The 20,879-nt window shown below is 47.0% G+C and overlaps 17 non-coding genes across 17 annotated transcripts; all 17 read left to right on the forward strand.

The window, feature by feature from the left end:
- The first annotated feature begins 534 nt into the window (after positions 1 to 534).
- Positions 535 to 608, forward strand: TRNAN-GUU (transfer RNA asparagine (anticodon GUU)). The gene has a single exon. It is a non-coding gene; the product is annotated as a tRNA-Asn (tRNA).
- A 1,240-nt stretch (positions 609 to 1,848) lies between these two features.
- On the forward strand, positions 1,849 to 1,922 carry TRNAN-GUU (transfer RNA asparagine (anticodon GUU)). Its single transcript has one exon. It is a non-coding gene; the product is annotated as a tRNA-Asn (tRNA).
- A 5,643-nt stretch (positions 1,923 to 7,565) lies between these two features.
- TRNAN-GUU (transfer RNA asparagine (anticodon GUU)) lies at positions 7,566 to 7,639 on the forward strand. The gene has a single exon. It is a non-coding gene; the product is annotated as a tRNA-Asn (tRNA).
- A 75-nt stretch (positions 7,640 to 7,714) lies between these two features.
- Positions 7,715 to 7,788, forward strand: TRNAN-GUU (transfer RNA asparagine (anticodon GUU)). Its single transcript has one exon. It is a non-coding gene; the product is annotated as a tRNA-Asn (tRNA).
- Positions 7,789 to 7,864: 76 nt separating this feature from the next.
- On the forward strand, positions 7,865 to 7,938 carry TRNAN-GUU (transfer RNA asparagine (anticodon GUU)). Its single transcript has one exon. It is a non-coding gene; the product is annotated as a tRNA-Asn (tRNA).
- A 76-nt stretch (positions 7,939 to 8,014) lies between these two features.
- On the forward strand, positions 8,015 to 8,088 carry TRNAN-GUU (transfer RNA asparagine (anticodon GUU)). Its single transcript has one exon. It is a non-coding gene; the product is annotated as a tRNA-Asn (tRNA).
- Positions 8,089 to 8,163: 75 nt separating this feature from the next.
- TRNAN-GUU (transfer RNA asparagine (anticodon GUU)) lies at positions 8,164 to 8,237 on the forward strand. The gene has a single exon. It is a non-coding gene; the product is annotated as a tRNA-Asn (tRNA).
- Positions 8,238 to 8,313: 76 nt separating this feature from the next.
- On the forward strand, positions 8,314 to 8,387 carry TRNAN-GUU (transfer RNA asparagine (anticodon GUU)). The gene has a single exon. It is a non-coding gene; the product is annotated as a tRNA-Asn (tRNA).
- A 76-nt stretch (positions 8,388 to 8,463) lies between these two features.
- Positions 8,464 to 8,537, forward strand: TRNAN-GUU (transfer RNA asparagine (anticodon GUU)). Its single transcript has one exon. It is a non-coding gene; the product is annotated as a tRNA-Asn (tRNA).
- A 75-nt stretch (positions 8,538 to 8,612) lies between these two features.
- TRNAN-GUU (transfer RNA asparagine (anticodon GUU)) lies at positions 8,613 to 8,686 on the forward strand. Its single transcript has one exon. It is a non-coding gene; the product is annotated as a tRNA-Asn (tRNA).
- Positions 8,687 to 8,762: 76 nt separating this feature from the next.
- Positions 8,763 to 8,836, forward strand: TRNAN-GUU (transfer RNA asparagine (anticodon GUU)). Its single transcript has one exon. It is a non-coding gene; the product is annotated as a tRNA-Asn (tRNA).
- A 75-nt stretch (positions 8,837 to 8,911) lies between these two features.
- TRNAN-GUU (transfer RNA asparagine (anticodon GUU)) lies at positions 8,912 to 8,985 on the forward strand. The gene has a single exon. It is a non-coding gene; the product is annotated as a tRNA-Asn (tRNA).
- A 75-nt stretch (positions 8,986 to 9,060) lies between these two features.
- TRNAN-GUU (transfer RNA asparagine (anticodon GUU)) lies at positions 9,061 to 9,134 on the forward strand. Its single transcript has one exon. It is a non-coding gene; the product is annotated as a tRNA-Asn (tRNA).
- A 76-nt stretch (positions 9,135 to 9,210) lies between these two features.
- On the forward strand, positions 9,211 to 9,284 carry TRNAN-GUU (transfer RNA asparagine (anticodon GUU)). The gene has a single exon. It is a non-coding gene; the product is annotated as a tRNA-Asn (tRNA).
- Positions 9,285 to 15,666: 6,382 nt separating this feature from the next.
- On the forward strand, positions 15,667 to 15,740 carry TRNAN-GUU (transfer RNA asparagine (anticodon GUU)). Its single transcript has one exon. It is a non-coding gene; the product is annotated as a tRNA-Asn (tRNA).
- Positions 15,741 to 20,653: 4,913 nt separating this feature from the next.
- TRNAN-GUU (transfer RNA asparagine (anticodon GUU)) lies at positions 20,654 to 20,727 on the forward strand. Its single transcript has one exon. It is a non-coding gene; the product is annotated as a tRNA-Asn (tRNA).
- A 75-nt stretch (positions 20,728 to 20,802) lies between these two features.
- On the forward strand, positions 20,803 to 20,876 carry TRNAN-GUU (transfer RNA asparagine (anticodon GUU)). The gene has a single exon. It is a non-coding gene; the product is annotated as a tRNA-Asn (tRNA).
- Positions 20,877 to 20,879: the final 3 nt, after the last annotated feature.

Here is a 20,879-nt window from a genome sequence, read left to right on the forward strand (position 1 = left end):
ATTTACAACTCAAAAGATGCCTCGTTACAACTTGTAAGATGTAAAATTTACATGTGGTGCAACACAAGTCCACAACACCCTCAGGTTTTATTCCAAGTGATACGCTGATGGCTACAATTCATGATTTGTAATATGCATTGTGAAGTACTTAATTTTGGTAAGCCAAACAATGATATGAGGTTAGTTGGTCGAGTACGCATTTTTGACATTTAATGCAAATGATACCCATCGCTTGTAAAATGGGGGCCTAATGATGGCTATTGTGCTGTACCTTTTTATATCTTATATTTATAGTTTATTCATTCTCTAAAAGAAATCTCCCCTACATTCTGTGTTTCCGTGACACCTAGGACATGACGCCAGTGCGGTGAAAACAAGCGATATTTTGTAAGATATGACTCCAGCTGTCTAATATGCAGCCTCGAGAAATACCGAAAGGGCTTGTACTCTGACGCATCTCTCATTGCGAATTCATTAACTACTCAGACAAAATTTCACATTGTCTTCCGTTTTTCCAGCACCAGGAGACGTGCTGCCTCCGTGGCGCAGTCGGCTAGCGCGTTCGGCTGTTAACCGAAAGGTTGGAGGTTCGACCTCTCCCGGGAGTGGTGTGTTGCTTTTTTCTTTGCGCTGATAGCTTTGAAGATATGTTCTGATGGTGGTGGGAGTGGAGCACGACTGCCTCCGTCGCGCAATCGGCTAGCGCGTTCGGCTGTTAACCGAAAGGTTGGAGGTTCGACCTCTCCCGGGATTGGTGTGTTCCTTTTTTCTTTGCGCTGATAGCTTTGAAGATATGTTCTGATGGTGGTGGGAGTGGAGCACGACTGCCTCCGTCGCGCAATCGGCTAGCGCGTTCGGCTGTTAACCGAAAGGTTGGAGGTTCGACCTCTCCCGGGATTGGTGTGTTCCTTTTTTCTTTGCGCTGATAGCTTTGAAGATATGTTCTGACGGTGGTGAGAGTACAGCACGCCTGCCTCCGTCGCGCAATCGGCTAGCGCGTTCGGCTGTTAACCGAAAGGTTGGAGGTTCGACCTCTCCCGGGATTGGTGTGTTCCTTTTTTCTTTGCGCTGATAGCTTTGAAGATATGTTCTGATGGTGGTGGGAGTGGAGCACGACTGCCTCCGTCGCGCAATCGGCTAGCGCGTTCGGCTGTTAACCGAAAGGTTGGAGGTTCGACCTCTCCCGGGATTGGTGTGTTCCTTTTTTCTTTGCGCTGATAGCTTTGAAGATATGTTCTGATGGTGGTGGGAGTGGAGCACGACTGCCTCCGTCGCGCAATCGGCTAGCGCGTTCGGCTGTTAACCGAAAGGTTGGAGGTTCGACCTCTCCCGGGATTGGTGTGTTCCTTTTTTCTTTGCGCTGATAGCTTTGAAGATATGTTCTGACGGTGGTGAGAGTACAGCACGCCTGCCTCCGTCGCGCAATCGGCTAGCGCGTTCGGCTGTTAACCGAAAGGTTGGAGGTTCGACCTCTCCCGGGATTGGTGTGTTCCTTTTTTCTTTGCGCTGATAGCTTTGAAGATATGTTCTGATGGTGGTGGGAGTGGAGCACGACTGCCTCCGTCGCGCAATCGGCTAGCGCGTTCGGCTGTTAACCGAAAGGTTGGAGGTTCGACCTCTCCCGGGATTGGTGTGTTCCTTTTTTCTTTGCGCTGATAGCTTTGAAGATATGTTCTGACGGTGGTGAGAGTACAGCACGCCTGCCTCCGTCGCGCAATCGGCTAGCGCGTTCGGCTGTTAACCGAAAGGTTGGAGGTTCGACCTCTCCCGGGATTGGTGTGTTCCTTTTTTCTTTGCGCTGATAGCTTTGAAGATATGTTCTGATGGTGGTGGGAGTGGAGCACGACTGCCTCCGTCGCGCAATCGGCTAGCGCGTTCGGCTGTTAACCGAAAGGTTGGAGGTTCGAGCCCTCCCGGGGGCGGCTGATATTTTTTCTCACCACCCCGTGAATATTTCTCTATTCTATTTCTTTCTTTTTCATGGTGGCAAGAGTACGCTTTCGGACAGCTGCACCATTTTGAAAAAAAAAAAACAACTCACAAACAAAGAAGCGCACAGCATTGCGCCTGTTTGGCAAGTGAATGTGTTCGTCATTTTTGTTAAAACTTAAGTCGCTCTTTTGAGTGTCATGTATACAGCGAACCACTTGCGAGCATATGTCGGCAGAAATTGGGGAGCTCACTCAGAGGCACTAATGAAATATATTTTGCACTTAGGATTCACTCGCAACGAATCGTAGTTCACTTTCGATCAATAGCTTAGATACTGATGTTTTACCGTAGGAGCTTAAAACAAAACATAACCTTTCATTTTACAATTTTTCTGAGTTGATTAATGTTTCGTTTATTGAACGGATCTCTCATTATCAAACCATAATCATACATTGGACAAATGATTGTTCTTTGTGCTGGAATGCGTACAGATGGGGTAGACAGTTACCTGTACTAATTATGTCAACGTGTTTCTTCTAGGTTAGACCATTAGTTATCCATAAGACATGGCATTTATATTCTGCATCTTCTGTTAGAGTGACGTTATTAGTGCCATACTGAGAACGTAAATAATTTTTTAAAATTTTATTTTCATAAAGACTGTTTTGTTGTAATTACTAACTGTCTGTCATTTTTACCGCCACGAAACTACCTTGTTAATTAGAAAATTCAGCCTTATCTGATCTCCGGCAGACGATATTCTTATGTATAATCCACAATCTTGAGCATAAAGATTTACATTTACAGAAAGGTGGGTGATTGTATCGTTCACAAATAAACGAAATAAAAGGGGTCCGAGGACTGAGCCTTGATGAACACCGGAATCCACAGAAAGTTTATTATAGCAGCTGCCATTAGGTTCAACAAGTTGTTGTCCTTTTTGGTGGTATGCGTGTATCCACAGAATAAGTTTCATATTTTTCAAAATGAATTACAATTTATTGAATGATTTTTTGTGCTAAACTTTATTGAAGGCATTTTGAAAGTCCATTCAAATGACATTTAGCTGTTCAACTTCATTTAGTGTGGTAGCATAATCGTGGATAATTTGAACTAGCTGTGTTGGGATTGAATGGCCACGTTAAAACCCATACTGTGCTCATCTTAATACTCTGTGTTTCTCAAGTAATGTTAAAAAAACATATGGTGGGTTTGGGACGTCAAACCCTACACATCAATCAATCAATCAATCAATCAATCAATCAATCAATCAATCAATCAATCAATCAATCAATCAATCAATCAATCAATCAATCAATCAATCACTCAATCAATCAATTAATCAATCAGTCAATCAATCAATCAATCAATCAATCAATCAATCAATCAATCAATCAATCAATCAATCAATCAATCAATCAATCAAGAAAATGTAAGAATTTGTTCGTGAATTGTGTTCTCTTAAATTTTACGAGCTGTTTATCGCACAAAGCCAGATTTGTGACTCAAAATAAAGCGGCTATATTGGAAAGGAAGAGCGGTAGATTAACGAATAACTGACACCTGTGCAAGTTTATAATGTGGGAACTGCAAAGTGTTTGACACGCATTGCAATTACTTGTGGCATTCATCGCAACAATGCGATGTGCGAAAAAAAAAGAAGAGCTTAAGACAACAGAAATATCGTCGAACCAGCGGGACATTTGTATAGCACGTTTGATGCCGCATACATTGAAATTATAGTTTTAATTGGGAAGTTTAGTGTATAACGAGAACACCTGAAGCAAAAAATTGTGTTAATTTGAAAATCATAGCAGACGCCTTTGCCCTGCAGTCAGTGCGCTGAATCTGACAGTGATTAAGGCGATGACAACAGGTAAATCCACACCACGCTCAGATTTTCTTCAAGATACGCCTTGTATAACTGAGATTACAGTGCATGACTTGCATTATGTATTGTGTGGTAGGTAGTTTTGATAAGTTAGAGCAGCTAATTATTGTTAACATGTTGGGTACGTATTTTTCACATTCATTAGTGCGAATAATGTTCATTGCTTTGAGTGATCGAGCTGGACAATTACGACTGTGCTACGAGTCATAGAGTAAACCTGTAATGTCTTTATTAGCTTAGACAGAACGCTTCGTTATATCCTAGGCTTCTATGGCACCGGCGGACATAACGCCACGAGGTGCAAGTGGTATTTCGAGGATAAGACGACAGCTGTGTCGGATGCAGCCTCGTGATTAACTGAAATGGCTCTAACAGTGTCACATCTTTATTCATTACTACTGACACTGAATTTCTTATTGTCTTCCGTTTTTCCAGCCCAAGCTCACGTGCAGCCTCCGTGGCGCACAAGTACGGCTGTCTTAAGCGATACAGTAAGAGAACATGGTTTGGAGGATGTGGCCGAATGTCTCGGTGGTGGCCGGACTACGCAGTACACCCACTTTCAGGCAGCCAGCCATGCCCGACTAGATAGGGCGTACGTGAGTGTAGAATTGGTGCCGCTTTGCAAGGCATACTGTGTTAACGCCGTTTCATTTAGTGACCCCTGCTTGGTTAGCTTTGTAGTAGCTAGCACGAAAGAAACGAAAAGGGCCTTCGAGTGGCAACTATGGAAATTGAATTCGAATCTGTTGAGTGATGAAAAATTTATGGAGGAAGTAATGACGGAAGTTGAAAAAATGAAAGTTCGCAGTAAAAACACGTTTAGAGAAAAATGGGAGAACTTCAAGCAGGTCGTTAAATTGAAGGCTTTGGAACGCTCGAGCGCTATAAGCAGAGAAAAAGGAGCAGAAGAAAAGCTCATGCGCAGAAACCTGGAAAAATTGCTCCTCGAAGAATGTAGAATGCCCGGCATGTTTCTTGAAGATATTCGCGCGTTGAAAAGTAAAATTGAGCGGTTCGATGTCGAAAGATACCGCGGTGCTATGGTTCGGGCAAGAGCCGAGCGACTGATAACGGCAGAAGCACCGTCAAAAAGGGCGTTGGGCTCAGAAAAGTGGCATGCGCGTCGTAATCAGATAACAGAAATTGAACACGAGGGTGAAGTCAGCGATGACGCAGATGTTATCGAGCGTGCTTTCTTTGAGCACTTCAATGGTTTATTCGCCGCCAGCTCAGTTGATGTCGATCGTTTTAAAAAAGATTTTTTACCGCTGATGCCGAAGCTTGACAATAATACAAAAGAAATATTGGAGGAACCCATTTCGGAAGAGGAAGTTAACAGTGCTATTGAAAGTATGCATCCCGGGAAATCGCCTGGCCCTGATGGCCTGACTTCCGCCTTTTATAAGGGTTTCAAGTTTGAAATAACACCAGTCTTAGCCGACGTTTATAATGAGGCATTCGAGCTGAAAATATTACCCCCGTCCTTTTCATCATCTCACACTGTTCTTATACCAAAATCGGAAGACCCCGTTGCACTGCGCAGAGTAAATTCTTACCGCCCAATCTGCCTCACTAATGGAGATTACAAGATATTCATGAAAATCTTAGCTAAAAGGTTGCAAACAGTCATTACGGAGCTCGTGGGGCCGCATCAGACGTGCGGCATTAAAGGTCGAACTATCCTCACGAATATACACGCAGCCCGGAGCATCCTCGAATGTTGCGACGCTATAGGTGCGCGAGTCGCAATGCTGCAAATCGACCTCGAGAAGGCTTTTGACAGGGTGCCTCATGAAATTCTGCTGTGCATCCTAGATTATGTGAATTTAGGGAAAATAATCAAAGAGGGGGTTGTCATGGCGTACCGAGACTGCTCAACGCGGCTAATCGTTAACAAGGTGGTGGGGAAGCGCATCCCAGTCAGGCGTTCGGTCCGTCAGGGTTGTCCTCTCTCACCACTATTGTTTTGTTTGTACATAGAGTCCTTTTGTTTGAGTGTCATAGAGAATGACTGTGTCCGTGGGTTTAAGCTGCACGAGGTTGAAGTCCGACTGTTGGCTTATGCGGACGATATTGCCATTTTTTGCGCGGACTCTGAGAGCATAGCAGATGCTGTCAAATGCGTTACTAACTTCTGTGCTGCAAGTGGCAGCGCTGTAAACTGGGGAAAATGCCTTGGCTTTTGGCACGGTGACTGGGCAGAAACCCCAGACAGTTTTGCCAGCATAAGGTTTGTTACGACACCGGTGAAATACTTGGGTGTCCCCTCGAATGCTACAAAGACAGCGACTCGTACTGGAGGAGCCAAGTGGATAACCTGCGGGAAAGAGTGAACAAGTGGAATGGCTGGAATTGGTCTATGTTTTCTAAAGCCACAATTTGCAACATATTCTTAGTGAGTAAAATTTGGTATATCTTACAAGTCTTACATTGTTCAAGGGTAAACATCCAAAAATTTCACCGTGTGTTCGCTGTCTTTGTGTGGGAATCGTCTTGGGAAAGATCGAGTCGGACCAATTTATTTCTTCGAGTGCGAAATGGAGGACTTGGCTTGTCGCATTTGTTTTTAAGACAGGTAGTCAATCGATTTTGTTTCTTTAGAGACGTCGACAACCCATTCCTTCGCACTGTCTGTCAACTTCGCCTGGGGCAACACTTGCCTAACATGGTTGTATCAACCTGCAGCGTACCTGGTGGTGTTTATGGCTTTCTCCGCGAAGTTGTACTTTCTTGTAGGTTTCTGTCGGTGCGGTTTTCACTTGAATACTTGAGTCAAGTCCGACGAAGAAGGTTGTACAAGGACCTATGTGATGTGTTTTTACCAGTGCCTTTGTATCGGTCCCTTTACAATGTATGCCATGGCAACACTGTACTAAAGCGCGTCAAGGCTATCGCCAGGTGCTAAGAATTTCTTTTTTAAATTACATACCGGTACGCTGACCGTCAAAACCTGGATGGCTGCAAAGGGGTTCTACGTTCCTTGGGGCACGCATTGCATAATATGCAGAAAGGAGGAGACAATGGAGCATGTATTCATTGACTGCTGGGATGCTATCTTTCTTTGGGACGTGCTCCAGCGCACGATCAAAAAAGACTTCCCCATTGATGCATATGGCATCCGCTATTTGCAAATACAAAGTGACGATGGTACCCCATATGATATGATAATGCTTATGGCTCTTCATAGCAATTGGAAATCCAGGATGGCAGCCATGCCCCGCCGCGGTGGTCTAGTGGCTAAGGTACTCGGCTGCTGACCCGCAGGGCGCGGGTTCGAATCCCGGCTGCGGCGGCTGCATTTCCGATGGAGGCGGAAATGTTGTAGGCCCGTGTGCTCAGATTTGGGTGCACGTTAAAGAACCCCAGGTGGTCTAAATTTCCGGAGCCCTCCACTACGGCGTCTCTCATAATCATATGGTGGTTTTGGGACGTTAAACCCCACATATCAATCAATCAATCAGGATGGCAGCCATGCACTTTGATGTAGATGCACGAGCACCCACCCAGTACTTCAAAGAGTATATAAGAAATTTTGTGGATGAACAAAAGTGGCAGGAATTCCCCCCAGAATGGCTGCCGCGCGTCGAATTACTATCGACGATAAAAACATTTTAACAGATGCGTGGCCACATCGTTTGAGCCACGGTTTTTTACAATGTTTTGGATTGTGTTGTGTAATTATCAGTTAATATGTGTATTGTTTACGTGAGACGAAAACAGGCAATAAAGAAAAAAAAAAGCCTCCGTGGCGCAATCGGCTAGCGCGTTCGGCTGTTAACCGAAAGGTTGGAGGTTCGAGCCCTCCCGGGGGCGTTGTCTCACTTCTTTTTTCTTTGCTCTGATAGCTTTCGAGGAATGTTCTGACGGTGGTGAGAGTACAGCACGCCAGCCTCCGTGGCGCAATCGGCTAGCGCGTTCGGCTGTTAACCGAAAGGTTGGAGGTTCGAGCCCTCCCGGGGGCGTTGTCTCACTTCTTTTTTTCTTTGCTCTGATAGCTTTCGAGGAATGTTCTGACGGTGGTGAGAGTACAGCACGCCAGCCTCCGTGGCGCAATCGGCTAGCGCGTTCGGCTGTTAACCGAAAGGTTGGAGGTTCGAGCCCTCCCGGGGGCGTTGTCTCACTTCTTTTTTTCTTTGCTCTGATAGCTTTCGAGGAATGTTCTGACGGTGGTGAGAGTACAGCACGCCAGCCTCCGTGGCGCAATCGGCTAGCGCGTTCGGCTGTTAACCGAAAGGTTGGAGGTTCGAGCCCTCCCGGGGGCGTTGTCTCACTTCTTTTTTCTTTGCTCTGATAGCTTTCGAGGAATGTTCTGACGGTGGTGAGAGTACAGCACGCCAGCCTCCGTGGCGCAATCGGCTAGCGCGTTCGGCTGTTAACCGAAAGGTTGGAGGTTCGAGCCCTCCCGGGGGCGTTGTCTCACTTCTTTTTTTCTTTGCTCTGATAGCTTTCGAGGAATGTTCTGACGGTGGTGAGAGTACAGCACGCCAGCCTCCGTGGCGCAATCGGCTAGCGCGTTCGGCTGTTAACCGAAAGGTTGGAGGTTCGAGCCCTCCCGGGGGCGTTGTCTCACTTCTTTTTTTCTTTGCTCTGATAGCTTTCGAGGAATGTTCTGACGGTGGTGAGAGTACAGCACGCCAGCCTCCGTGGCGCAATCGGCTAGCGCGTTCGGCTGTTAACCGAAAGGTTGGAGGTTCGAGCCCTCCCGGGGGCGTTGTCTCACTTCTTTTTTCTTTGCTCTGATAGCTTTCGAGGAATGTTCTGACCGTGGTGAGAGTACAGCACGCCAGCCTCCGTGGCGCAATCGGCTAGCGCGTTCGGCTGTTAACCGAAAGGTTGGAGGTTCGAGCCCTCCCGGGGGCGTTGTCTCACTTCTTTTTTTCTTTGCTCTGATAGCTTTCGAGGAATGTTCTGACGGTGGTGAGAGTACAGCACGCCTGCCTCCGTGGCGCAATCGGCTAGCGCGTTCGGCTGTTAACCGAACGGTTTGAGGTTCGAGCCCTCCCGGGGGCGTTGTCTCACTCCTTTTTTCTTTGCTCTGATAGCTTTCGAGGAATGTTCTGACGGTAGTGAGAGTACAGCACGCCTGCCTCCGTGGCACAATCGGTTAGCGCGCTCGGCTGTTAACCGAACGGTTTGAGGTTCGAGCCCTCCCGGGGGCGTTGTCTCACTCCTTTTTTCTTTGCTCTGATAGCTTTCGAGGAATGTTCTGACGGTAGTGAGAGTACAGCACGCCTGCCTCCGTGGCACAATCGGCTAGCGCGTTCGGCTGTTAACCGAAAGGTTGGAGGTTCGAGCCCTCCCGGGGGCGTTGTCTCACTTCTTTTTTTCTTTGCTCTGATAGCTTTCGAGGAATGTTCTGACGGTGGTGAGAGTACAGCACGCCTGCCTCCGTGGCGCAATCGGCTAGCGCGTTCGGCTGTTAACCGAACGGTTTGAGGTTCGAGCCCTCCCGGGGGCGTTGTCTCACTTCTTTTTTCTTTGCGCTGATAGCTTTCGAGGAATGTTCTGACGGTGGTGAGAGTACAGCACGCCTGTGCGCACGTACGCATCGGCTATCGGATCAGCCGAAGGTGAAGACACAGCAGAGTTGGTGATGGACGTGACCGAGGCTGAAGACGCGGCGAAAGGCGCAGGCGACGCGGTGAACCCTGAAGCTTCAACAGGTACAGTTACGCCGACTGGTGGTGATGAACCAACAGCCAAAGCAGACATAGCATCTGGGGAGGTGGTTACTAAGAGCCAGCCGGCCAAACCGAAGAAGGCTTCACAAGCACCTCATCGAAGGAGCCTGAGCCGGTGGAATTAACCGAACTTCCAGTGTCGTGCGAGAGTATCAGTGGTGGGGCGCCAAGCAAAAGACCCCGCGAGCAGTCTGCAGGACGGCGTGAGGCGTCCAGCGAAAAGCAAGAAGAGGGGCCACCTGCGAAGGCGACTTCGTTCAGACGCAGCAGCACAAGGCTGCGTCCAAACCCGATATCGGACAAACACTGGCCACCTTTGTCCTCCAGTGGCACGTGTCCACCTTGAGGCTCCGAAGATGTCTAGCTCTATGCTAGACGCCGAAGGTAAGCACCATGCCCCGGGCTAACTTCTTCACTGTGTAGACATAACTGTTGCACCGAAACTTAGAGTGGCAACGTTAAATGTTCGAGGTCTTGCCGCCAAGCGGAAACAGAGCCAAGTCTACAGGCTACTTGTGGATCATGATCTGGATGTACTAGCTGTACAAGAAACAAAAGTAGACGGTGAGGAGGAGACCCGGGGCATGGTGCTGAGGTTTACGGCGCGTTACCACGCAATTGTAAGTCAAGCAATACGCACGTCTGCAGGCTGCGTTTTGTTCATTAAGAAGTTACCGGGTCTGGTAGTGCAAGATACCTTCGCTTGCCCGTCTGGTAGATTGGTTTCCAATAATTTTGTATTCAATGAATGTCAGTGGCGTATAGTGTGTATTTATGCATCAACCATTTGTGAGGAGTAATCATTTTTTTTTCAAGCCTAAAACAGTACTTCACATTGGAAAGGAAATCTGTACTACTTGGTGATTTTAACTGCGTCCTCAATGGGCGAGATCGAGCAAATGGATGCGCCAATTACGATAAAAGTAGTAGGACGCTAGCGGACGTAGTTACTCAATTCGAGTTAGAAGACGTGGGCAGCTGTATGGAGGGAACGCGGGAGGTGCGTTTCACACATTTTCAGGGGAATAGCCATGCGCGCCTTGATCGCATTTACGTGTCGCTTGAGTTAATAGCCCACTGCAAGATATATACTGTTTACCCAATACACTTTAGCGATCATTGTTTAGTTAAATGTGATATGGGAGAGAAAACACAAGGTGGAACTTTCTCATGGGAGCTGTGGAAGATGAATTCCACTTTGATCACTGACGAATATTTCTTAGATCAGGTTATGAACTGCATCAATGAAATAAAAATGGATGATGGAGCTAAACTTGCAGAACAATGGGAAGAGTTCAAGTAGCGAATAAAAATAAAAGCTATTGATCGTTCTTGCGCATTGAGTTATGAAAGGAAAAAGAAAGAAAAAGAACTCCGAAAGACTTTGGAAAGACTAATAGACTTGGAGTGCAAACAACCGGGAGAGTATAAAATTGACATACGCAATATTAAGCAGAAACTTGCACTGCAAGACGAGGAACGCTACCGTGGTGCCCTCGTCCGTGCTAGGGCTGAGGCTTTAGCGGCTGGAGAGACGCCAACCAAAAGAGCGTTAGGGGTGGAGAAAACGAACGCTCGACGGAATCATATTGAGAAAATAGAGAAGGATGGTCACGAAGTAACTGATACGGACAGCATTTTATCCGTATTTTCAAGTCATTTTGAAAACCTTTTTGCGTGTAGACAGGAAAACCTAGAAAGGTTTAAAGACGAATATTTAGGACGCATGCCGCAAGTGAGTGAGGAAGTGAAAAACGCTTTGGAATTATCTATATCTGCATCTGAAGTTGAGCGGGCGATTGATAAGTTAAATCCTGGGAAATCTCCAGGACCAGATGGTCTTTGTGCCAAGTGGTACAAATGTTTTAAAAGCGAATTGTCTTCAATACTTGCGGGCGTTTTTAATGAGGCATATGAGGAAATGAAATTACCACCATCCTTTGGTGAATCGCGTACCGTTCTGATTCCGAAAACAGACGAGGTTGAAAAACTCAGGCACGTCACAGCGTACAGGCCAATCGCACTGACAAACGTAGACTACAAAATATTAATGAAAATTTTGGTGGCCAGACTTCAGTCAGTAATAAAAGATATCGTCGGTCCACACCAAACGTGTGGAATAAAAGGTCGGTCCATAATTACAAACGTTCATAAAATGCGATCCGTGCTCGAATGTGTTGACACCTGTCATGCTCGTGTGGCCATACTCCAGCTGGATCTGGAGAAAGCGTTTGATTGCGTTTCCCCCGCTCTTTTGTTTGCAGTATTGAAGCACATTAATGTTGGTAAGATAATTATTGACGGAGTAGCCATGGCATATCGGAACGGTAGTACGAGACTAATTATCAACAAGACATTGGGCCCCCCCATAAGAATTGAGCGCTCAGTGCGTCAAGGTTGCCCTGTTGGTCCACTTTTGTTTTGCATCTATATTGAAACTTTATGTCAGTCGATATTGCAGAATGACATCATTAATGAATTTAGAGTACAATCATCAGAGGTCAAATTACTCACATACGCTGATGATGTTACGATTTGTAGCACTTCCTATGACGGTATTGAAGAATCAATCAGAGTTTCTAAATCTTTCGCCGAAGCTACACGAAGCCATATAAACTGGGGTAAATGCCTCGGCTTCTGGCATGGATATTGGCCTTCAACACCAGAATTTTTTGCAGTCATTAAATGGACAAGAACGCCAGTTAAATATCTCGGAGTACCTCTCGAGTCATACAAAAGTACTGATGAATATTGGACACAGCAAACGAAAGAAATTAAAGAGAAAGCGAATAGGTGGAATGCAACCTATCTGTCCATGTTTGCTAGGGCTACTGCATGCAACTGGTTTTTTGTGTCTAAGCTGTGGTATGTGATGCAATTGCTGTACTGTTCCCGGGTCAATGTGCAAAAAATACATCGGGTGTTTGCAGTATTTGTGTGGGGTTCTAACTGGGAAAGGTGCAGTCGCACGAATTTGTTCAGACGGGTGATGTGTGGAGGCCTTGGGCTAGGACATCTGTTTATCAAGCAGTTAGTAAATAGGTTTTTCTTTTTTTCGTGAGGCAAGAGATCCTTTCCTATTAACAGTGTGTCAAACAAAACTAAGTAGACTGTTGCCCGAGTTTGTTGTGAGCACTCATGTTACCACAGGGGCTGTGCAAGGATACATGAAGGAAGTTGTGGCCAGCGTGCGGTTTTTGTGTGTTCGGTTTTCAACTGACTACCTGTGGTCTGTTGGAAAGAAAAAAACTGTACAAAGATTTATGTGACACGATGCTCCCCATTCCACTGTACAGAGCGCTATATACAGCACGCAAGGGTCAGAATGTACTTAAGCGAGTTAAAAAAATGCCAGCAGCTCCAAGTGCGAAAACGTTCTTTCTCAAATTACACACTGGAACACTTCCTGTAAGAACCTTCCTAGAGGAGCGGGGGTTTTATATGCCTTGGGGATCTCACTGTCTAATCTGTAAGAAACCGGAAACTATTGACCATGTTTTTCTGCACTGTTGGGAAGGAGTTTATTTTTGGGACGTATTACAAAGGACAATCAAAAAAGAGTTCCCGTTGACCCTCATGGGATCAGGTATTTGGCAATAGAGAATGAGGATGTATTACCTTTCGATTTTATCATGATGACTGCCTTGCACAGTATATAGCGCTCTAGAATGGCTGGATTTCATTGTGACCCAGACAGAAGAGACCAGCAAGAGAGTATTTCAAAGAAAGCATCTCAAGATTACTCGAGGTAGTAAGAACAGACGCATGTGTACCTTCATGGGCAGAAAGGGTAGAAGCCCTACTGACCATGAAGGAATTCTAGGACGTGATGTGTTATATCACCTCCGCCCGATCTCCCTTACTTCTTGCCTTAGCAAAGTAGCAGAACATGCAGTACACAACAGGATATCGCGCTACATCGAGAGGAATGACCTATTTCCATATAATATGGTAGGTTTCAGGCCCTCACTTTCCACGCAAGATGTCATGCTTCTCCTCAAAACACACATAATTGACTTTCCAAGCAAAGATGTAAAAGGGGTCCTCGCACTGGACCTCACTAAAGCATTCGATACTGTCAAACACGACTATATTCTTAAGGAGATATCGGCTTTGAACCTGTGAGTTAAATTCTTCTCCTTCGTTGAATCTTTCCTCGAGAGTCGGACGGTGGCAATAAAACTGGGACAATCAGTCTCGGAGCCTTTCAAACTCGGACGAAGGGGTACTCCCCAAGGGGCAGTTATCTCCCCCCTTCTATTCAACATAGCCATGCGCAAGCTGTCGGCAAGCCTTTCTAAAGTTCCTAATGTCGGACACGCTTTATATGCTGACGACATTACAATCTGGTGTCCCGGAGGATCGGAGGCGGCGGTTGAACAAGCTCTACAGGAGGCTCTGGACGTTACAGAGTCTTTCCTGGAAGGTACGGGACTGGCGCTTTCGCCGGAAAAGTCGGAACTCCTGCTGTACAGACAGGCTAGACGAGGTGTTAGGGGACTCACCCCTCTCGATCAGGTGCCCATTAGCGTTTGCACCAAGGATGGTCGCACAATTCCTAGAGTCAATTCTATGAAAATTCTGGGGCTTTTATTAGACTCTAAGGGATGCAACGCAAAGACTATAGCCCATCTCACCACAAAAACAGAGAACATTCTGAGATTAATTATGCGGGTGTCCAACAAGAAGGGCGGCATATAGGCGAGGATATCCTCCTTAGGGCCCACCACGCTTTCCTCATGAGCCATATCATATACATAGTGGCGGCTCTCAATTAGACCAAAACGGAAAGGGATAAGTTGGACACGTTCATGCGCAAAAGTGTCAAAAAGGTGCTCGGCGTCCCAATCACGACTAGCACAGAAAAGCTCATGAAGTTGGGAGTGCACAACACCACTTCGGAATTAATTGAAGCGCAAAGGTCAGCACAAATAATTCGGTTATCGAGTTTCAAAACAGGAAGAAAACTGCTCGATGCGGCAGGCCTCCGTCCTATCTTCAATCAGGGAGAAACTACGCAGCTTGATTATCAAACAAGGAATTCCTTTATTGTTGACCCTCTTCCACGAAACATCCATCCCCAACACAATAAAGGTCGTAGATTGGCGAGGGCTAGGGCTTTCATAAAGAACCTCTCCGGAACAGAGACATTTGTGGACGCGGCGCGCCACGCCGGCGGCAGCGGGTTTTCCGTGGCAGTAGTCAATGACAGGGGAGAACTTGTCTCGGCAGCTTCAGTGAAGACCTCCTTGGTCGATGTAGCAGAACAGGCTGCTGTAGCGCTGGCATTACTGGACACGAAACGCACCACGGTGTACACCGATTCCCGAGCGGCCGTTAGGGCGTTCGCATCGGGATTGATAGCCACAGAGGCAGCCAGAATTCTCCACAGCAAACCCCCCTCAGACGTTATTCATCACATAGTCTGGTTTCCTGCTCACATGGGACCAGACGTACTGCCGGGTCACCTGAACCCAAACGAAATAGCCCACGACTGTGCGCGAGGTTTCACAAGCCGCGACGGGGTGGTCTCTCGGGTGGGTTCGGGAGAGCTCGTCCACAGTGATCCTTTCGTTACTTTTCTCGAGATAACATCTCATTACAGAGGAGAGCGACAGACTTTTCCCTTTCCCCATCATAAGCTCCACAGATCACAAGCAAGCACGCTCCGCATGCTCCAGACGGGGTCTTACCCCTCTAGGGGCTTTCTGAGCATGCTTCATCCGGATATTGATCAACTTTGCCCAGATTGTGGTGAATTTTGCTCTTTGAGTCACATGCTCTGGCAGTGCCCTGCGTTACAGGATTTTAAAACAGAAGAAGACTGGACGACGGCAATCACAGACCCCAGACAAGACGTCCAGCTTCAGGCTGTCCAGAGGGCCCGTAAACGAGCGGAGAGGCATGGCCTCTCTGTTCCGACATGGCACTAGCCAACGGCTGGGTGGGGACCTACATAGTTGGCCCGCTGCCTTGCCTTTCAGGACCAAATAAAGTTGTTTGTCCTGTGTCCTGTGATGTGTTATAGTAATGCTTGATGGGCTTAGTTTTTTTTAAGTCTATTGTATTGTTCGTTGTGAATTGTAATATATTTATCTTAGTAACCCGTTTGTGAAGTTGAACCGGAAATAAAGAAAAAAAAGAGAGTACAGCACGCCTGCCTCCGTGACGCAATCGGCTAGCGTGTTCGGCTGTTAACCGAAAGGTAGGAGGTTCGAGCCCTCCCGGGGGCGTTGTCTCACTTCTTTTTTCTTTGCTCTGATAGCTTTCGAGGAATGTTTTGACAGTGGTGAGAGTACAGCACGCCTGCCTCCGTGGCGCAATCGGATTCTGCTTTCGGCCACGGTAGTGAACGGACGCAGGATGCAGGGCTCCGTCGGAGCGGCTTCAGCGGCCCTTGAGGGCCGCGGTAACAGGTCAACTGAAGAATACCAAGTCATTCTGCCTCATCTGCCAACATGACGCGTTGCCTTAAATACCGTGTTTTTGCACGGAGACGTTCGAGCAAGACCCTACAGGGTTGAAGACTTCAGAGACGCGTTGGGCCTCACGGGAGTGCTAACGGACATCATAGCACTCGGAGCGTTCCAGATTAATCACGTCTGGGCGGTTACACTAAACGGAGAAGACACGACGAAGAAACTGCTGGCCTTCAAGGAACTTCAGGTGAAGGGACACCGGTGTCTCATCGTTGATCCCCATGACCGGCAGATAAAACTGCGTCTTCATTGGCTGCTTTACGGAGTTGCCGATGAGGATGTGCGGACGGCGTTCGCGGCCTTCGGCAATGTTGTCAAAGTGAATCGAGAGCGCTGGAGAGTCGACGGCGTCAGCGACAAAGCGTTGACGACGAGAACCGTGCTACTCAAGTTAAAGAGTGGAGTTACGGTGGAGGACCTTCCGCACCAAGTGCGCGTTGCGGGGGAATTGGCCCTAGTTGTGGCGCCGGGCAGGCCTATGCAATGATTGCGGTGCAAAGGGACTGGTCATGTACGGCGAGGCTGCAGGGTGCCACGGTGTTCAATTTGTCGGCGATTTGGACATGGAGACGCTCAGTGCGTCCGGTCGTATGCAGCAGTTACGAGCGCTGCAACGTGCGATGAGATCGAAGAGCAGACAATGAACGCCGCTGAGGCGGAAGACGCGGCTAAGGGGGCAGGAGACGCAACTAGTTCTCTGGTTGAACGCGGGCCAGTTTCGCCTGAAGATTACGATACAGCGTCGGAACCCGAGGAAAAAGAAACAGCTGAGTTGGACACCAGCCAAGAGAATTCCACTGAAGACGCACAAAGCCAATTGGTGGACATGTCGACGCAAGCGGCGAGAGGACGCGACATGCCAGCGCATGGAACGACCCGCGGGATCAACATGAGCTCGGCGGTCAAGCGTTCGCTGGAGCAATCTGCGGGCACTGCTCACGAGGGCAAAGTTGAGGGACCACCAGCGAAGGCGACACCGGGGCGGCACTCGGGCCTCAGAGCGAGGTCCAATCTACCTGTGGACCAACCGGTTGGCACTCCAAGGGACCCGCAGCTAACTGATGCCGGACCACCGGATGGCCCCGAAGACGTCTATCAGGGAGCTAGACGTACACGGTAAGCACCATGCTCCGGGCCTCCTCCCTCCTTTCTTTTGCAAGTAACGATGGCTAGTCACTGGGCATTGAGCTTTGCAACCTTAAATGTCCGAGGTTTGGCCTCCAAGAAAAAGCAAAGTGTATCGCCTGTTAATTGACCAAGATATTGACGTGTTAGCCGTGCAGGAGACAAAAGTGGAAGGTGAGGAGGAGACCCGGAGCATGATGCTGCGGTTTACGTCTAAATATTATGCCAGAGTTAGTCACGCAAACGGAACTTCGGCCGGTTGTGTTCTTTTTGTTAAAAAGATTCCGGGATTGATTGTTAAAAGTCACTTTTCTTGTGACTCTGGTAGAACAGTGACTTGTGATTTTAGTACTAGCGAAATTGAATGGCGCGTCATTTGTGTCTATGCGCCGAACGTGGAGGCAGACCGAGAAACTTTCTTTTCGTTAATTAAGCAACATTTACGGACACCAAAAAAGCTTGTTTTATTGGGGGATTTCAATTGTGTATTGAGCGCGAAAGATAGAATTAATAACCGCGATGTGCGAGACAGAAGTGTTGAAGTGCTCTATGACTTGCTGAATGAATCCGACCTGGATGAAGTTGCGGAGTGCCTCGAAGCAGGTCGCGAAGTTCGATTTACGCATTTTCAGGGAACCAGTCACGCACGTCTTGATAGGATATACATGGCAGGGGAGACGCTAGCTAAAAGCAATAGTTACACAGTCTTACCTGTCTCTTTCTCTGACCATTGTCTTGTACAATGCAACGTGGGACTTAAACAAAAAGAAAACAAATTTACTTGGGACTTATGGAAGTTTAACGCTAAACTACTTCAGGATGACATTTTTAATAATTTTGTTATTGAAGGAATTAAGAACATTAAAGTGATTGGAGCCTGTAATGTTGGCGAGGAATGGGAGCTTTTGAAGCAAAGCGTTAAAGTTAAAGCCATATCGAGATCTACTACTCTAAAATGTCAAAAAGAATGAAAGAAAATGAACTCAGAACAACACTTAAGAAATTGATAGCATTAGAAAGCAAGGAGCCCGGTGCATATAAAGAAGATATTCGAACGGTGAAACGACAAATCGAGCTAGTAGAGCAGGAACGCTACAGAGGAGCCCTCATTCGAGCGAGAGCAAAGGCGTGGGCTATGGGGGAGACTCCCACCAAGCGCGCACTTGGAATTGAGAAATCACGAGCGCGTCGTAATCACATCGACGAAATAGAGGAAAATGGAATTCTGCTAAATACTAACAGCACTATCGCTGAAGCTTTCTTTCGGTATTACAAGGGTCTCTTCGCAGCCGCATTAGTAGATGTTACGAAGTTCAAGGACACTTTCTTGAGCCGGGTGCCGCAATTATCCCTCGAAACGAAAGAAGCGTTAGAGAGGCCTATAACCGTTTCTGAAATTGAATATGCAATAGATAGTCTCGCCGCTGGGAAGTCGCCGGGGCCTGACGGTCTCGCTGCGATGTGGTAGAAAGCTTTTAAAACAGAAGTTTCACCAGTGTTACAAGCTGTGTTCAAGGAAGCCTACGCAATCAAAGAGTTACCACCTTCATTTGCCGAGACGCACACTATTCTAATACCTAAGACGGATGAAAAAGCAAAATTAAAACTAGTTTCCTCATATAGGCCCATTTCGCTAACCAACACTGACTACAAAATACTCATGAAAGTAATGGCAGGTAGATTGCAGTCCGTAATCACTGGAATAGTTGGGGAGAACCAAACGTGTGGCATCAAGGGGCGCTCAATATTGATGAACACAATGCGATGTGTCCTTGAGAGTTGCGATGCTTTTAATTCTCATGTTGCGATCCTCCAGCTTGATTTAGAAAAGGCTTTTGACTGTGTTCCGCAAGATGTGTTATTTTCCATACTTGAACATGTCAATGTCGGATCAGTGATTACAGAGGGCATAGTTTTGGCGTATAAAAACTCTACTACACGACTAATTATTAACAAGATCCCGGGGTCTCCCATTAGGCTGGAACGTTCTGTACGCCAGGGATGTCCGGCAAGTCCACTCTTGTTCGCATTGTACATAGAGAGCTTATGCTTGGCCATAATAGAAAACGAGTCCATCCGTGGTTTCAGACTGCTTGACGCCGAGGTAAAGGTTTTGGCATACGCTGATGATGTAGCAGTGTGTTGCACCACCAAAGAGAGTGTACCAGAGACAGTTGCCGTTGTTAAAATTTTTGGAGAAATTACAGGAAGTCGGGTTAATTGGGGGAAGTGTCTGGGGTTGTGGCACGGTGACTGGACATCAACCCCAGATACCTATGCTAACGTTCACTGGTTTTATACTCCAGTAAAATATCTAGGCGTGCCTTTCCAGCACTACAAGGACACCAACGATTACTGGACTGAACAAATAAAAGAAACGCGCGAAAGGACAGTGCAGTGGAATGGCAACTGTCTCTCAATGTTCGCCAGAGCCACAGTATGCAACATATTTTTAATGAGCAAATTATGGTATGTGATGCAGGTTTTGTGTTGCTCACGGGTGCATGTGCAAAAGCTGCATAGGATATTTGCTGTGTTTATATGGGGGTCTACTTGGGAAAAATGTAGTAGGACAAATCTGTTCCGAAGAGTAAAACAGGGGGGACTAAGCCTGTCGCATCTGCTCGTGCGACAACTAGTTAATCGTTTTATTTTCTTTCGAGATGTTCAACACCCCTTCTTAAGAACGGTATGTCAGTTACGCCTTTGTCGTGTTCTGCCTAACTTTGTGGTTAGCCCCGCAAGCATGCCGGGAGCTACGCAGGTTTCTTTAAGGAAGTTGCAGACAGTGTCCGGTTCTTGTCAGTTCGGTTTCCCAATGAATACCTTTCTTCGGTCGGGCGAAAGAAATTACATAAAGACATATGCGGCATGATTTTTCCAGTTCCTATGTATAGGTTAATAAATAGCGGGGGAGAAGGCAATGATGTTCTTAAGCGTGTTAAGAAAATGCAAATTCAGCCTGGTGCAAAAAGCTTTTTCTTTAAATTACACTCCGGAACACCGCCGGCTAAAACTTTTTTTAGAAGATAGGGGATTTTATATGCCATGGGGTTCGCACTGTTTGATCTGCCGAAAGCCGGAGACAATAGATCACGTTTTTCTGCATTGTTGGGAAGGGGTATACTTCTGGGATGTTTTACAGAGAACTCTAAAAAAGGAACTTCCCTTACATTTACTGGGTATCAGGTTTTTAACAGTAGAAAAAGAGGAGAGACTGCCTTTCGATCTTATAATGCTGCTTGGCCTCCATTGTCTATGGCGGGCAAGAATGGCCGGTTACTACTGTGACCCTGACAGGCGTCCGGCCCGTATGCTGTTCCGCGAAAGCATTGCTCAGTACATTGATATACTCAAACAACAAGATTTTGTTCCGGAATGGCTCTCCAGGGTCGAACTTCTGGTGAACCTGAAGGAATTTTAGCACTGTAATCACTAATAGTTCCGCGGCTTTTTTAGTCATAACTTCTGTTTGTATGTTACTGTTTACAGTGACTTATATTGATGTGTGCACCTTGTGCGAAACCGGTAATAAAAAAAAAGCCTCCATGGCGCAATCGGGTAGCGCGTTCGGCTGTTAACCGAAAGGTTGGAGGTTCGAGCCCTCCCGGGGGCGTTGTCTCACTTCTTTTTTCATTGCTCTGATAGCTTTCGAGGAATGTTCTGACGGTGGTGAGAGTACAGCACGCCTGCCTCCGTGGCGCAATCGACTAGCGCGTTCGGCTGTTAACCGAAAGGTTGGAGGTTCGAGCCCTCCCGGGGGCGTTG

Source organism: Rhipicephalus microplus, chromosome 9 (assembly GCF_043290135.1).
Source record: "Rhipicephalus microplus isolate Deutch F79 chromosome 9, USDA_Rmic, whole genome shotgun sequence".
Classification (NCBI taxonomy): Eukaryota; Metazoa; Arthropoda; class Arachnida; order Ixodida; family Ixodidae; genus Rhipicephalus; species Rhipicephalus microplus.